General features: G+C 39.6%; 1 long non-coding RNA gene across 1 annotated transcript; it reads left to right on the forward strand.

The window, feature by feature from the left end:
• The first annotated feature begins 1012 nt into the window (after positions 1-1012).
• Positions 1013-17073, forward strand: LOC140698655 (uncharacterized). The gene is made up of 4 exons (XR_012076453.1): positions 1013-1214; positions 14521-14680; positions 16440-16551; positions 16760-17073. It is a non-coding gene; the product is annotated as an uncharacterized lncRNA (long non-coding RNA).
• Positions 17074-17385: the final 312 nt, after the last annotated feature.

Below are 17385 nucleotides of genomic sequence, written 5' to 3' on the forward strand. Positions count from 1 at the left end.
GAACCATTGTTGTCTTAAGCCACTGAGATTTAATTTTATTGTTGTTGTTACTGCAGCATAATCTGGCACATCCTGACTGATCCTTTAAATCAAATATTTCACTCACACTCTTAGAAGTCCTTTAGAAGAATTAATTGTTAAAAATTGATTTCAAAGTTAAGAAATGTTTTCCATTTTGAATCACAGTCTAATAAAAATGGGAATTAATAAGGTTTTGTAGTATCTCAGCAAATGAAAATTGACTTTCCTAATTTTTTTAAGTTCTTCAACTAATAGAAAGCTTTAAAATAATGTGCCTATCAAATAATGATACCATATTTATTGAAAGGAGAATTTTTCTTTTCATCAATATATCAAAGAAATCTGTTTATCAGAGGTCATTGAGGAAATTACTGATTGTGGGGCTGGAAAAGGCAAAGTACAAGCCTGGAGCACCTTGAAGTACCAAAAGGGAAGGAAGTATTTACATACATACATATACACATGTGTGAAAGATAGTGGCATGTCAAAGGGACAAGGTGAAAACCTGAAAGCTTCCAAGGGCTACATCCGATAGAATATGAGCACCAAAATAAATAATATATTATTGGATTATAACCCAAAGTTATCCATGAGCCCGTACTGATGTAAATAAATGATTCAATAAAGACATAGATAAATGAAGGAGAAGGACCTAATTTTTCTTTCAGAAAAATTTTAAGTAATATATGTACATGCCTCTCCTTCCAGGAGGTGGGGCTCAGTTGACCACCCCTCCCTCCAACTTAAAAGGTAGGTTAGGCTTAGAAACTCACTTCCAAAGAATAGAGGATGGAAAGGGGAAATACCATCCTTACAATGGAGAAACCTAAGAAACACTACTTTAGCCACGTGATGAAGGTTAAAATCACCCATGACGTCATGCAGATATCATGTGCCTCTAATTGAATGGGACAAGAGGAGCACTTGACTTCTGTGCCATTCTTTCCAAAATTCTAGAACTCCATGAAGAAAGCAACAGACAAACCCAGATCGGGAGTCATTCTACAGGGTACTTGGCCAGTACTCCATAAGACTCAAGGTCATGAAAAACAAGGAAAGTCTGAGAAACTGTCACAGAGAGGAGGAGGCTGGGGAGACATGACAACTGAATGCAGTGGATGCCCTGGATCCGATCTTGGAACAAAGAGAAGATATTCATGAAAGAACCAGTGAGATCCAAATAAGATCTGGAGGTCAGTTGACAGTAATAAACCAATGTTGGTTTCTTTGTTGTGACAAAAAAAAATGCCATAGTCACATAAGATGTTAATGACTGGGAAGAATGGGTGAAGATACGGTATGCAGGAACACTCTGAGCTTTCAGACTTTGGCAAAATCTAAAATTATTCCAAGTATGAAAGTTTATTTAAGAAAGAATCTTTTAATCTCATTCAACTTCCGTATTTATTGTACCATCATATAAACCAGGCATTACTCCTTTCATTTCTTTGTGTGACCAACTTGTCACCAGAATGGCACCATTGGGCTTTGCGCCCTGCCACCTGTTCAGCAAAAGTATGAATGTGTGTACTTAACGCACAATGATTGCACATAAATGCTTGCATTCAAATTACAGAATCAATTGTAAAGCTATATTATAATGACTTTGAAGAGATGTAATCTGTAATTGGTGCACTGATGTCCGTTGAACCTAATTATATGTGAATACAAAACAATTAAGACAAAAGTCACATGACTTTCTGTGGCCCGGACAGGATACTCTAGCTTTCCCATTTACCTGGTACACAAGCTGGCCTGCCTAATAAGTAGACTCCTCAGTGGGCAAAGGGATTTAGAATTCTGTGTAAAACCGGAAATGGAGGATAAAACAAAGCGCTCAAAAGCAACTTGGAGATGAAGAAAACCTACAGCCTCGCAAGTTTCAGTTGCAAATTAAAATTTCCTCTCTTCCACCTAATTTTGAAGAGCATCAAAATTATACCTAAATTTTATTTAGATACCTACTAACTCCTTATTTATATATTATTCTGTTTATCTCTCTATACTGAATACAGTGTTTGGTACCTGAAAGATTAATAGCACAATAAATAAGTAGTAATTTTAAAATTTAAAAATAATTTTAAATGGTGATTATTTTTATGACTGTAAACACTAGTGGCCAAATGAATACTTGAGATGATAGTTTTTTCCTGTCCTCCAAATATGAGAGCTTTCTGTGTTTTACTCTTAAAACTTCAAATTTAGCATTACAATAAAATTAATAAATTTGAACTGTAATACAGTTACGGAAAAACAGATAAAAGTTACATATCTTTATCATTAATGACATTTAGCTCTCAATCAGATTTTCAAACCCATCCCATTGCTCAAGGTTCCTCTCCAGTGGAATTGCTTTCATTACAACTTGTCTGATTTTTTTCCCATCCCCATCCAAGAGGAAAACTCTTCTTTATGGTTTATTTACACTTGACTTTTATTTATTTTGTGGCATGGTCTCCTTCTACATGGCCATGTTGCTGTACGCACATGACTCCACTTCCAGACTAGACATTTCTTGACATTCAAGTTCACTTTTTATTGTTCTGGCTGGCTTAGCTCAGGCTGTGAGAACATCAGAGTTTCTTTGATATGACAGAGAACCATTTTTTCCCATAGAATTATCTACGAATTTGAACTCATAGTGCTAATTATTAAGATTCGAGGAGAATTATTTGATTTTGTAACACCAAGCTTCACCATTGTATAAGCCTTTTCTTTTCTTTTTCTTTTTTCTTTCTTTCTTTTTTTTTTTTTGGAAATGTGAATATAATTAAAATTCCTACTTCTAAAACTATCCTGAGTAGCAGTGAAGACGCTGGAAGAACATAAGACCCAGGAACAAACTGATAGTTAAGTGGTTCTTTCCCAGATCTGAGTAGGAATTTAGAGATGTGAGGGAGGATGGAGAGGAGAGGGGAGCAGAGTGGGAAGGAGGGAGAACATGGAGGGCAGGATGTAGCTCAGTGGAAGAGTATGTGCTTAGCATTCATGAGGTCCTGAGTTCGATCCCCACCACCTCCATCAAAAAGAGAATTGAATAAATAGACCTAATTACCTTCCCCCAAAAAATGCTTTAAAAAAAGGGAGAAATGGTGACAAACATCCCCAAACACTTGAAGGACTTTTATGAACAAGATTTCACATTTAATTTGAAGTATTTAGTGTGGGATACAAAGTACCCTTCAACCTCTCCCACAGTTATGTCTGTTGTACACAAGGGTGTTATATTTCCAGGTTTTCTTTCTGCAGGTGTTGGAGAAGTGTGTTGTGTGTGAGAGAGAGAAAGCACCTGGATGTGTATCTGAAAGAGAAGTGTGAGCGTATGTGCCCGTATGTACATGTGTGTGAGAAAGAGAATGAATGTGTGTCCGAGAGAAAGCCAGAGATGGGGAGAGATGAGCTATTTGTGTGTGGGGGGGGGGTGAGAGTGTGCATGAGAGGGAACATTTGTTAGAAAAGGAAATGTGGTGAGTGTGTGTGTCCATCTGTGTGTGTGTGTGAAAGAGCGAGAGAGGAGTGTATGTGTGTGACAACGCGCACTGGGGGCTCCTAGGGGTTACATCATCGGTCTGGCTCCAAGGAGCCCAGGGGAACACACATGGAGAGACGGGGGCATAACCTAGAACTGTGTCAGCAGGCACAGCAGGTGAGAAGGCCCCAGAACACACACTGTGCCTTGACTGCCTGTTCATGGGCCCCCAACCCCACACACCTTCACTCCTTTCAAACCATAAGAGTTTGACAGACTTGCGAATGAATCTGTTCTCCTTCCCACAAGTCACAAAAAGGGCATTTGAACTAAACTCTGGATCTTCAGTGACTTAGGGATTCCAGCTGTCATCAGAGTTGATCATAAAGATCAATCTAGACACAGCTTTCCCATCCAACAAAATGACCATCTGTGCCTGGACAGGATCCTCTACACCAAGCAAAGGTGCTGTTTGAACGTGGGGACGGGCATCCTCACATGTGCATATAGTTTGGGTTTTCTCAGGGTTTTACACACCAGACCCCAGGGGCTAAAAGGAATGGCTCCACTAGTGGGCACGCCTGGCACTCTGCTGGCTAATACCACTGTCTCACAAAGCTCTTCAGTTGCTTAAAAACACCCAGTGAAATGGCAATCCAACAACTCAAGTTGTTCAACTCAACCAGACAACTCAAGCCATCAAGTGCCTCCGGTGTAGCCTGTGAGAGGATCTGGACCCTAACTGGTACGCACCCTCTTCCGAAGTGCTTTTGTTACTCTCAGGGGCACTGAGTCTCCTTAAAGAGCCCAAAGGAGGTGAGAGGTTCCCGTTACAGTAGAGCGGTTGAGAGGTTGAGCTTCGGTATAAAACAGACCTACCTGCCACCGATTTTTAACGTTAGAACCTTCTGATGTTAATCCAGCCAAGCTTCCAGATCTTCTAGAACGTGGAATTAACAGCACTACCTCGTTAAGGCTATTGTAGGGCACTCGTGAGATAATATACGTAATAGGCTCCAGATGCTATTTTAAGACAATTATAACAATATTGGTTATAATTATTAGCATCAGCTACAAGTAAGAGCGCTCTGGGGGGTACTGTAACCACTTCACAGCAGACACCTGTCCCCCAGGCAAAACCGTAGTGCCATTCACTTGTGATTTGTGTGTTTTTCCCTGATGCGTCTGGGTGGAGCTAATGGACAGGGCCAGTGGGAGTTTTCAGATACGTCTCTCAGAGGTAAAACCCACACCACCAGCCTCCTGTCCTTGTTCTGATCGCCCTCACCTCATCCGAACTGATCGGCGACAAAAACACTTCGGGTTTGGTTGATGAAATGGAAACTTTGGGGGTTGCTGTTGACTTCTTAGTGTAGCTATTTGCCCTTGCTTGTTAGCACCGATAAGGCGACATAAATATAATCAGATAGTAGATTGGGAGAGAGTGAAAGACAATGGAACCCAAGTTTAAAGCAAAATGAGATGCCCTGTGCTGATACTGGGGCTCCGGGCCAGTGTCTGGCAGCCTGACAGTAAAGGCTTAAAAGAAAGGAAGAAAGAAAAACAGAGCCTGAGCCATTTACCACACAGTAATTGGACACAAGGAAACTTAGCACTGGCACCTGGCCTTTGAGGTAATTATCCTTCTCCCAGGAGCATAATAGCCCCATTGTTCGCCTAGTGAGTGGAGCAGGCGTGCAATCAGAAAGGGAGAGAAGTCAGACCCGGAGCATGAAAAGAAGGCAAGGGTGGGCCTTTGATGTGCTTCCAGGCCAGGGCTGGGGACCTGGGCTGCGAGAAATCAGCATGTCAGCAATCTTTGTCTTCTCACCTGTGGAGACACTTCTACCATTGCAAATCCTCGCCTTTATCTGCACGGAGCCCATTAAATCAAGTCGGCACAGCTGTCATCAGCCGGGGCTCCAAACGAAAGCACACGCTTGGGTTTGACTTTATCGACATGCCTCCCGATCGGGAGCGAGGTCAGGTAACTCTGGGCCGGGATGATGCGGGTGGATCCGGCAGTGGGGTGATGTTTCTTGCCACGGCTCATTAGACGTTTCCCAGACAAGCCCTTTTGGCACAATGAAACCGCACTGAAGTTCAAGAACACTTCTGGATGTAGACGTTGCCAAGGACTCTGGGTTCAAAAACCCGACTTCCAACAAGCAGTGACATTCATTTATTCATTCATCCCACAAATGTTATAGTGAACCCCGCAGGCACAGGACTTGAACGTTTTATTAGCAAATGTCAACTATTATCAGATGTAAATAACTGGACCCCATTCTCCCGGTGCCTTTAATTTCAGGTCTCTGATTCATCAATCCAAATGTGTCAATCATGTCTAGAACATGTCTACTTTAAGATTTCTATCTATACAACTGATTATAATTCTTCACTTGTTGGTTTAAGGCCACAACCCTTTAATAAGAAATTTGCCATTTAAAAAATTGTAGAAACAATTGTATTATAAGGAATGAGCCATTAACCTTTAACCACTGGCCATTTCCTTGCTGTCCTCTTCACCCACCCTTTCTCCTTATGCCACCCAGAAATCTATTAAATGGAATCTTCCTCAATCAGCAAGACCCCGCTGGTCCCTTGAGCCCTGTCAGATCCACTGCCTTCCTGTTTCTTCAGCTTCTGTAACCATGGAGATTTTTTGCCTTGCTACTATTGGCCAAAACTTGCTCTAGCAATACTGGGGCTAATGTATTTAGTCGACACAGCACATTCTGTCCTTCCACATACTTTTGATTCTCTGTACTTTTTTAACTTTACAAAGTAAACGTGCATTATTTTAAAAACTCAGTTCTAGTCAAGTTAAATAGAAACTGATAGAAAGAAAATATGGTGAAGAAAGCCTCCAGTTCCGTTAACAATGTATATGTTTGGGCATGTAGTATCAAGCCATAAAACTCTACGTCCAGTATCTGTTTCTGTGAGCCTCAGTTTCCTTATTTGAAAATGGCAGCAGTCAGGACCTACCTCTCACGCCTCTTGTGGATATGAGATACCATAAACGCGTCTATGGCAGGGGTCTGCCATGAGGTCTGTTTCTAGCCTCCTGCTTCCTCTCCCTTTCACATCTCTCATGACTTTTAGATAAATGGCCATGAATGCAGGAGGAAACACAGTACCAATCTTGAAGGTAACATTATTTGAATCCAATTTAAAAAATTGGATCATGTGGAAGACAGCTGCTGAATTGGCACTTGGTGATCTCTGCCTTCTGGTAATCACGTACTTCTGTAATTCTCTCCCCTGAGGGTGCGCTGGACCTAGGGACTTGCTTGTAGTGACTGGAACACAGCCAAAGTGATGGGTGTTCACTCAGAGATTAGGTTACAAAAAGGCTGCGGCTTCCATCTTGCGCTCCCTCTCTTGTGAGATCTGAGGGGAGCCAGCCACTGGCTTATGAGCTGCGAGATGGAGAAGTAGCTGAGGGAGGCCTGTGCTAACTGTGTGAGCGAGCTTGTAAGAGCACCCTTCCCTCGCTGAGCCTTCGGATGACTGCAGCCCCGGCTGGCACCTTGATTGCAGCCTTGTGGGAAACCTTGAGCCAAAGGCACCCAACTGAGCTGCTCTCACATTCTACTTACAGAAACTTTGAGATAATAAACATCATTGTTTTAAGACACTCAGTTTTGTGTAATTTGTTGTGTGGCAATAGATAACTAATGCAGACCAATATATTTTCAGGTACTCATTCTCTGCTATTTTTACTTTAACCCTTCCAAGTTAAATGACCAGCCTTCACACTTCTTGTTAAATGCACACATACGCTTTCAAAACAAGTTTGTTGTTCTCTTCCTAATTTCCTGCTACCCTTATGTTCCATGGAGGCCTAGCTAAGTGCTACATGCTGATAAGGGAGATGATGTTTTTTTTCTTCCCCACAAACACCCCACAGTCATCCTCAATCCACCCTCTAATAGAACCCATGTCTCAAAAACTGCCCTTTCCCTAAAGGTTATGCTGTGTGTTAGTGACCAAACAGGGAGGCCACATCCTCAGGCTGCAATGGCTTCTGGGAGATGCCACGTAAGGTAAGAAGGGATGTGCCACTGAATGACCAAAGCTGAAGGCACAGTGTCCCAAGAGGCATGGAAAACGGCAGCAAACTGTGGGACAGGAGCAGCTGGCGAATTGCTTCGCCAACTGAAACGTGTGCCAAAGCCCACTGATATTTTTAAATCTCTCCAGTGTCTCAACTGGAAGGAAAAAAAGGAACAATGTGGTTGTGAAAGAGCTATCGTCTGGACTGTCCAATATTTTATTCTTATGCGAATTAAGAATGCTAATTATAAACAGTTACATAAAATGAGGTCAAACTACAACAAATTCCAATGAGTGGTTTGGGTTTTGTTGAATTAAAAACAGTAAAAATACACATTTAGCCCAATTCATTGCCACATTTAAATCGTACAGTAACAATATGTGTTGATGTCACAAGAGGCAAAATTGCCAATTATTTATTCATCATGTAACCAAGCTAAGTAAAAAGTAAATTTTTAGTTCAAATCTTTCGGTTAACTGTTCTACAGTACCTACACAATAATATATAGAACCCCAAATCTTGCTAATTTGGTTGTGGTTGTCACTTTGGACTGTAAGAATGAATATTTCCTTACCATGCTCTCTTGGTAACAGCCACCCAGGGAGATTCTGAGAACACATCCTCCCCCAATTTTCTCATAACTTGTGGCTTTTTTCTTTTTCTTTTTTTAATTTCCATGTCTGAGCAGAGGACAGAATTGGGATGTAAGAGAAAAATGATCTGCAGGAAAATATTTCTCATAACTATTCTTAACAATGTCATTACATTTAATTGACCAGCAAAAAGAAAATAAGAATTTTTTTTTGTCTTCACCAAAGAGAGAAAAATGAGGAGTAAATAATGTCTCTACTTCCTTGCTGAACTTGGAAAACAGAATTAGACTGAAAAAGTCAAGACTCCTCTACCGAATGGAGCCCGAGTCTAATGAAGAAAGAGTGAAAGCAGCGACAGCTGGGTGGCTAAGGAGAGGAACAGAAAGCAGCCCTGGGGTGAGCGAAGTGGAGTAAATCACCAGCAAATATTAACCCATCAGCCAAAGTATGTCTCCTTTTCGATCAGCTTCCTGATACTATTTGGGGTATTGAAATAGTCCCCTTCTGGGGACTGGGGACAAGCTGACTTGTCCTAGGACTGTCCATTTTCAAAAACCTGGACCTTGAAACTTGACCATGGCTAATTGATGTTCACAACTGATGTCTCATCAAAGTGTGGAGAGATGAAAACAACCTAATGTCCATCGACAGATGACTGGATAACGAAGCTGTGGTATATTTATACAATGGAATACTACTCAGCCATAAAAAAGAATAGAATAATGCCATTTGCAGCAACATGCATGGACCTGGAGATTGTCATTCGAAGTGAAGTAAGCCAGAAAGAGAAAGAAAAATACCATATGGTATCACTTATATGTGGAATCTTAAAAAAAAAGAAAAAAGAGGACACTAATGAACTTATCTACAAAACAGAAACAGACTTGCAGACATAGTAAACAAACTTATGGTTACTGGGGGGGAAAGGGGATGGGAAGGGATAAATTGGGAGTTTGAGATTTGCAAATTTTATATATAGTAGAATATAGAATAGATACATAGAATATATATATATATATATATATATAAGAATATAGAATAGAATATAAAATAGATAAACAAGTTTCTACTGTGTAGCACAGGGAGCTATATTCAATATCTTACAGTAACCTATAATGAAAAAGAATATGAAAACGAATATATGTATGTATATGTCTGACTGAAATAGTATGTTGTACACCAGAAATTGACACATCATAGACTGACTATGCTTCAATTAAAAAAAAAGTGTGGAGGGAGATGGAATCTCAATTTTTCCACTACTTTGCCCATGAGCAAGTAGGTTCTCAATAAATGCTTGTGGGATGAATGAATAAATTTGGTGAATCCAGAAGATTTTTCATTCCAGCTGCAGAAGTGATTTCTACTCAAGAAGCATAAAAAAGTCTATAGGAAGGTGAATACAGTCTCTTTCAGATTTTAGATTGTTGGTGGTCCCCTCTGTGTGACTCCTTGTGAGTCAGTCCCCAGGATAAGCTCAGGCACTTGGTCAGGTGATGAGACAAATCCTGCTATTTCTTTTCTACAATTTCTTTCCTCACCCAAAACTCAGCTTCTTTCTGGGATTTCCTGTTTTCCTAACCTTTTGTCCCCCAACGTTGTTTAACTATCCTACACATATAAAAAATGCACACAGCCTCAAAAATTGTGTGTGTGTGTGTGTTTGTGGAAGGTTTTACATGCCTGTGTGTCTATTCACAGGAACATTGTTGTGGGGAAAGCTCTAGAAGAAGATTCTGGAAAATTACAATTTGACAAGCTGGAAAAGCATTGAGAAACCCAGTTTTAACATCTTTCCAGTCACTGACATAAAAAAAAACGCACACTGTATGCAAATGAAGCTTAGCATTCAAATCATTTAAAAATCTTTCTACATATAATTAAGAAGGGTGATTTCATCAGACATATTTCTTAAATCAACATGCAACAGGTCTGAAGTGAGGTCAGCCCATTTAGCAATGGACACGTGGAAATGCTAGGGATGAGGCGAGAAGTGTAGAGGACTCAGTATATGTTCAATTTCTATTCCTGTGCTGCAGCTGTGTGTAGCTTTCCTGGGTCATGCTTCTCAACTTCTCCAGGAGCGAAATTAGGGGTGGAGATGTGGAAAAAGAATTTAGAGTTGGTTCTCAAGTCTCCAAGGTGATTACTTCCTCTCCCTTCATGACAAATTCATCATTCTGCTCTAAAATGAAAAGCAGGGATAGGCTATGTATTGGGAATAAGGTGAACAGGACAGGTTTTACAGGAAAAATCTTTGTGGGGCATTTTATCAGAAAACATAGGTATTGAGTCAATAAACCTTTTAAAAGCATATATTTGGCATGTTTATCACTAAACATTAAATATATTACAACATCACTTATATGTGGAATCTTAAAAAAGAAAAAATACAAATGAACTTATTTACAAAACAGAAACAGAGTCACAGACATAGGAAACAAACTTATGGGTACCAGAGGGGAAGAGGGTGGGAAGGGATGAATTGGGAGTTTGAGATTTGCAGGTATTAACCACTATATAGAAAATGGATAAACAACAAGATCATACTGCATAGCACAGGGAACCATATTCAATATCTTGTAGTAACTTATGGTGAAAAAGAATTTGAAAATGAATATATGTATGTTTATGTATGACTGAAACATTATGCTGTACACCAGAAATTGACACACTGCTGTAAACTGACTATACTTCAATACAAAAATATATATAAAAATATTATATTGCAATCTAAAAACCTATAATAACTTAAGCACTGGATGACAAATTATTATATCTAAATCATAACATATAATCAAAAAGATGATTTTGAGAGAATGCATCTGTATGTGCACTCACATACTTGGGTGTATGTGTGTAAATATAAATAATATACACTATACATGTGTAATTTTTATTTTTTAAATTATTTTTAGGTGGAGGAGGTAATTAGGTTTATTTAGTTAGTTAGTTAGTTAACTTATTCTTATAGAGGTGCCAGGGTTTGAACCCAAGACCACATGCATGCTAGGCACACACTCTACCACTGAACTATACCCTCCCCCCGTAATTTTTATACCCAAAGAGCTCTGGCTATATCTATATCTGCATTTGCAACTACATCTTTATCTACATCTGTGTCCACATCCCTCGTTCTCTCATCTGTGGTCGGTCCCCTGACAGCCTCCATATACCATCACGTTTAGTTTTGTTGTACCACTGCTCCCCTTTAAAAAATATTTGTCTTGTTCCCTCAGTGGCTCAGCCCTTGAAGGCAGGAACTGAGATTTTTTTTTTCCACTCGAGTTCCCAGCACCTGGAATCTAGTAAGGATGGATTAAGTGTTTAGAAAAGAAACAAGGGTTGATTCCAGATATATCCATGATCACAAATTTATTTCATCTAAGATCCAGAATTTTGAAGGATGGCCTCATGGCACAAAATTTTAAACTGTTTGCACTAAGAATAATACACTATATAGCTCCACCTGATTTTTTTTTAATTCACAAGGAAAACACTTTCCTTTCCATTAGCAAGTCCTTATTATCTTAGTAATCTACTGTGATAGCCTTTCTCCAGTTATCTGCTGCTGTGCAGTAAACTACCCCATAGTTGGACAGCTTAAACCAACGATTTCATTTTCTCCACAGTTTTGAGGAGGTCTGGACTGGATGACCATCTTGGCTTTATGGGGTTGCTGTGGGGTGACTGGGGCTGAAGAAGCCACTCCCAGGAGGGCCTCTGCACTCACACATCCAGCTGCTTGGTCCCCCTCTCTCTCCCTCTCTCTTTGTGACAACCCATCTTCCAGAGCCTCTCCTGGTGGCTTGGGTTTCTCCCAGCACGCATGGCAGCCTCAGTCTCTGCCCACTGGGGCTTATGTATGGTGACTCAGGGTTCTGAGAGCAGGTTCTCTGAGAGCGCAGAGCAGAAGCTGCAGGATTGCTGTAACCTCACCTCGCACGGGAAGTACATTGTGCTGTTTTCCCCCTACCCTTTTGGCCAAACAAATCACAGAGCCCACCCAGATTTGAGGGTTGGGGGCATAACGCTCTCCACAGGAGACAGGTTGGAGAATTTCTGGCCATCTTTAGCCTGCCACAAGACTCACAAACAAGGGGTCTCTTTTGGAAGAGTGTTCTCTTTAAAAACACGAGAGGGTGCTTTGTGAACCAGGGTCAGGCACATCACAGTTTGCCCCATATGCTTTTGTGGATCAACTGAGTTAATCAATCATTTGATTGATTCATCAATTCATAATTCAAAATTAATAGATGGATTCATAATTAAGAGATGAATTAATGAAGGAAGTACCAATAATGTTTTCAGTGCTGTGGTATGACTGTTATTAATAGTCTTTATTTTATATGGGCAAATAGATTTAATCATGCCAATATAAATATTATGTCCTGTAAACTTAATGTAATTCCCCTTCTGGGAGGAAAAGGGCAGCAATGTGAACATATTTAACTGTGGCCAAAACTTTTCATGCTATACACATGGAGTTTGTGTTGAAAATGTGAATAGTGGTTACTTTTTATGGAGTATGTTTTTGTTTAAGTATTCGCCCCATAGTACAGCTTTTATAAATTTGAAACTGGTGGAGATCATTAATTTGAAGACTAGACCAACCAAAATCTGGTTACAACCAAAATCAGAATAAAATTAAAGGATGGATGAACGGTTGTCTCCATCAAACTAATCTCCAAATACTGGATGAAATCCTCAAAGCTTTTTACAAATCATTTCTTCCCCTAGATTCTTATTTTCACTTATCATTAAAAAATGTATGCATTTATGACTCATTTTCACTTTACTTAGCAAAATGCTGTTTCATAGCAAGTTACTTGATATTCATTCAACTTCTGAGTATCTCAACTCCATTTTCATTAAAAACAGGAAGTTGACTTTTGCCAAGAATAAATGAACTTGAACACAAAGTTTTAAGTATGGCTTAAAGAATGGAATCCTCCATCTTCAGGCTCATTCTTATGTTGGCAAGACCTTTCTCCTGACCAGACTATGAAATAATAATGATATCCTTTAGCAATTTAAGCTTTGGGTTCCAAAACACCTGAATCTGTTACTACATTTCACTTAACAACAGGATCTTATTTTTATCTTTAGCAAATATCCTGGGACATGTTTAAGTACCAGCAACAGACTGGTACATTACTGATTTTAAATTTGGAATGATGAGCAAATCAATATTTCAGAGTATAACAGGAACAGATTCTATGAAATGAATACAAATCAGATATTGCATTGGCCAACTTCCAACAGAGACAGAAAAAATTGAGAAAGCTAAGTGAAGTGAAATACTAAATGGTGTAATAAAACTTTTGAGATATAAGATTGAAAAATTTGAGGCTTACCAACTTGAAACATAAGAGAGAAACCTAATTTTAGCACATTAATATAGAGTGCTCTTTCGTCACCCATTTTTTTGAAATGAATAACAGCAAATAGCAACTTGTAGATGTTTGCAGGACAAGATCTAGGACCTGTAGTTCTAGCAGATCCAAGGGTATGTGAGTGGTTTGTGAGTACTAACCAAGCACCATCTGGATGCTGGAAGATGATTTTCCAAAGTGGATACTTATATCTTCACCTGAAACTTTCAAACAGACTTCTTTAGTCTCATCCATTAAGGCAGCCACCATTTTTATTTTCTCATTTTACTTAATGCAAAGTCAATTTCAAGGAAATGCAATTGTACAACCAGTTATTAGCTCTATTGAAGACCAGGTCTAAACTAGCAACACTTATACATATGTGCTTCAAATAATCTCATTCTAGAATTGTTATTTACTTAAATTATAGTGTTTGAAAAATGTATAGTTTAAATTTTGCTTCAGAAGGTGAAAAATATTTTGGGCCAGGAAACAGTATGTTTGAAAAATACACACGTGTCTGTAAACCTAATTTTACATTCCTCCCATAGTTACTCTAGACCTAGAATAGAGAAAGGAATTCAGACCCTAAGAGGAGCAGTCCAGTTGTGTGTGTGCAGTTTCTAATCCAGATAAGCTCTTCCAGGTAAATTTAAGCAACTGAAATCCAGTTCATTGTACAGTTGTTGATTCTTTCACTAAGTATTAATATGTGTTTACCGTGTGCCAAAAGGTAGTGTTAGATGCTTTTGGCAGAGACCGATATTGCTCCTGGAACACCAAAACGCCTCCATATTTCCCAGGAGTCTCCCCTTTCACTTGGAAGTCAAGCAAAAGGGAAATGAGCCTTGTGCTCTGGAGCACTGAAGATTCCATCTGTCTCCTTCATCCCTAATTTCTCTGCCAGGGAAACTCAGAAGCTGCCTTGCTTTTCTATTGCTGCTGTGACACATTACCACGAATTGGCATCTTAAACAATTCAAACTTATTATCTTACAGTTCTGAAGGTCAGAAGTCCAACAGGAGTCTCACTGAGCAAGGCTGAGTTCCTTCTGGAGATCCCTGAGGAGAATCTGTTTCCCTGAGTTTTCCAGCTTCTAAAGGACACCTGCATCCCTTGGCTCATGGCCCCTTCCTCCATCTTCAAAGCCAAGCTGTGGTGGGTCAAGTGCTTTTCACAACACATCTCTCTGACTCATGCCCTGTAGTCACACCTCTCTCTGACTCAGTTGGGAAATGCTATGTTTAAGGATTCTGTGATTAGATTGGGCCCATCCAGATAATCCAGGATAATTCTCATCTCAATGCCTGTGAACTTAATTACATCTACCAAGTTCATTTTGTCATGTAAGATACCATGCACAGGTTCTGGGAATTCAAGCACGAACGTTTTTGGGGGCCCTAATTCTGGCACCACAAAGTCACGTAGGGAGCTGCTGGTATGCGAGTTGAAAGGAGCCTGGATCTCTGAGTCAGCAAATGAAGAAGAGACATTAATGACCCAGGTTGAACTTGGAGTAACAGGAGGTGAATATTTTTGTTAAGCCAGTGGGATTTGGGTGCTTTTCCATGTGGCTACTAGAATTAATCAAACTAACTACCATGGTGATGGTTAACAATTTGTGATTTTGTTCAGTTTCTTTTTTTTTTAAGCTACATGGGCTGGATTTTCCATTCCAACAAATATAATTCATACACGTTGATAGTAAAATATTCTCCAAAGATAATTTGGATCTTCAACATTTAACAGAGACCCTAAAACAATAAATACTGAATGGAACTGAACAAAAAATAAAAATAAGCAAACACCCAACAAAAACAATGAGAAATCTTGACAACTGAGATACTCTGATCCATTCTGAGCAATTATTCATGTGAAGAGAATTATCTTGTTCAAAGACTATTGCTCCATCCTGGGTTAGGATAAGGCCAGGGTTTCTCTGGAAGTCTGCCCCTCCTGCCCAGCTCACTCCCAAGCTGACCAGTCCATGGAAGGAGCTACAGAAAACTAAGGCTCCTGGTCCAAGTCTCTGGCCAACCGTTGGGACGTGAGACATATGGACCACAGAGAAACATGCTGAGAGCAGTTCACCCATCAGCAAATAGCATGGATTTTGGAAACAGATCATTCTGGGTACCAATCAGAGCTCAGCCAATTCTTAGATGTGTGGTTTGGGCAAGTCACTCTATGAGCCTCTGTCTACTTAGCTATCAAACAAGATACCCAACCTATCTTGGGATGTTGATGTGAAGATTCCATGGGACACAGCTGACCTAGTACAGGTCTAGGCATCTAGTAGGGCTTTGTCCTTATCATTCAGAATTGATAAAAAATCTTGAGTGATATGGTTAATTCAATGTCAACTTGGCTGGGCCACAGGGTGCCCAGATATGTGGTCAAACATAATTCTAGGTGTTTCTGTGAGGGTATTCTGGATGAGATAATCATTTAAATCAGTGAATTTTTAGTAAGCAGCTTGCCCTTTTCATGTGGGTGAGCCTCATCCAATCAGTTGAAGAATGGAAGAGAACAAAAACCATTTCCCCTGCACAAGAGAGAATTCTCCAACAGACTGCCTCCAGAGTTCATTTTGCACCCTTGGCTCTTCCTGGTTCTACAGCAAACTTTCTTGGGACTTGATCCAAAACTTTGGTTCTCCAGCCTCGCAGGCCTACCCTGATTTTTGGACTCTCCAGCCTCCATAACTGCATGAGCCAATTTCTTATAATATATCCTTTTTTATGTATACACACATCCAACTGGTTCTGTTTCTCTGGAAAAACCTGACTAATACACTGAGAGTAAGTTAAAGATGAGCTTAGTTTAACATTCTATCCTGGTAAACTGGCAAAGCTGTCACTAGATCTGAAAGATAATTGATAATATTTTAATTATTCTGGGCGACAATTGTTTTCAGGAAATATTGATTATGAGTCTTCATTTAACCACCATGGTCAGACTTAGAAGAATCCCAAGATCCATGAAATAACCATGAAGAAGCTTTATTTTTTAAGAGACCTGTATTAAAGGTAAGAGGAAAAAAAATTGCAGTCACTTAATAAGGTGACACAAGTACTTAGATAGCACTTAATAAATATAATAAAAATTATTTGTAAAGCTGAAGGCCTATGAGCTTTCAATGTATGGGATAAAGTATTTTAAACGTGAATAATCGGTGAACATCAAGCTAAGTTTCATTTATCTTCTAATTTACATTTTTACTGTCCATATTCTCAGGTCATGCTAGGTGAAAGCTGGAAATATCTACTGCCTCATTTGGAAAGAAACAAGCCATCTAAACAGAAGCCTGCAGAGACCCTTTGTATGCAACACAGAGCTATAAATATTCGTTTCAAGTGCAGATCACTCAGAGTGCTCTCAGAGTGATACATTGCAAATAATTTCAAGTTATGTAATAGCACAAACGGGCCAATAACTGAGACTAAGTCACCATTCACCATGTGCAGTGGACAGGCTGAGAGTGACTGCACCGGACAGAAGAAACCATTAAACTGTGTCAACTCAGACTAGTATAAAGCATCCAAATGGCCTGTTCTGCTTGTTAATGACCATGAGAGTATGCTCTTTAAATATATATACATAAACCTTCCATTTTAAAATGGTTTTAGACTTATCAAAAAGTTGCCAGAAAGTGCAGAGAGTTTCCGTATAGCCGTCATCTGTTTCCTGCTGTAGTTAACGTCAGGAGTAGCCATGATTCATTTGTTCCAACCCAACTTTAACACATTTGCTATGAACTGAATTCTACATTTTCTTTGGATTTCTCTTAGTGTTCCCCTTAAACTGTCTTTCTGTCCCGGGCTCCCACCCCACATGCCATTTGTTCATCCTCTCCTCTTAGT

This window comes from Vicugna pacos, chromosome 1, assembly GCF_048564905.1.
Source record: "Vicugna pacos chromosome 1, VicPac4, whole genome shotgun sequence".
Classification (NCBI taxonomy): domain Eukaryota; kingdom Metazoa; phylum Chordata; class Mammalia; order Artiodactyla; family Camelidae; genus Vicugna; species Vicugna pacos.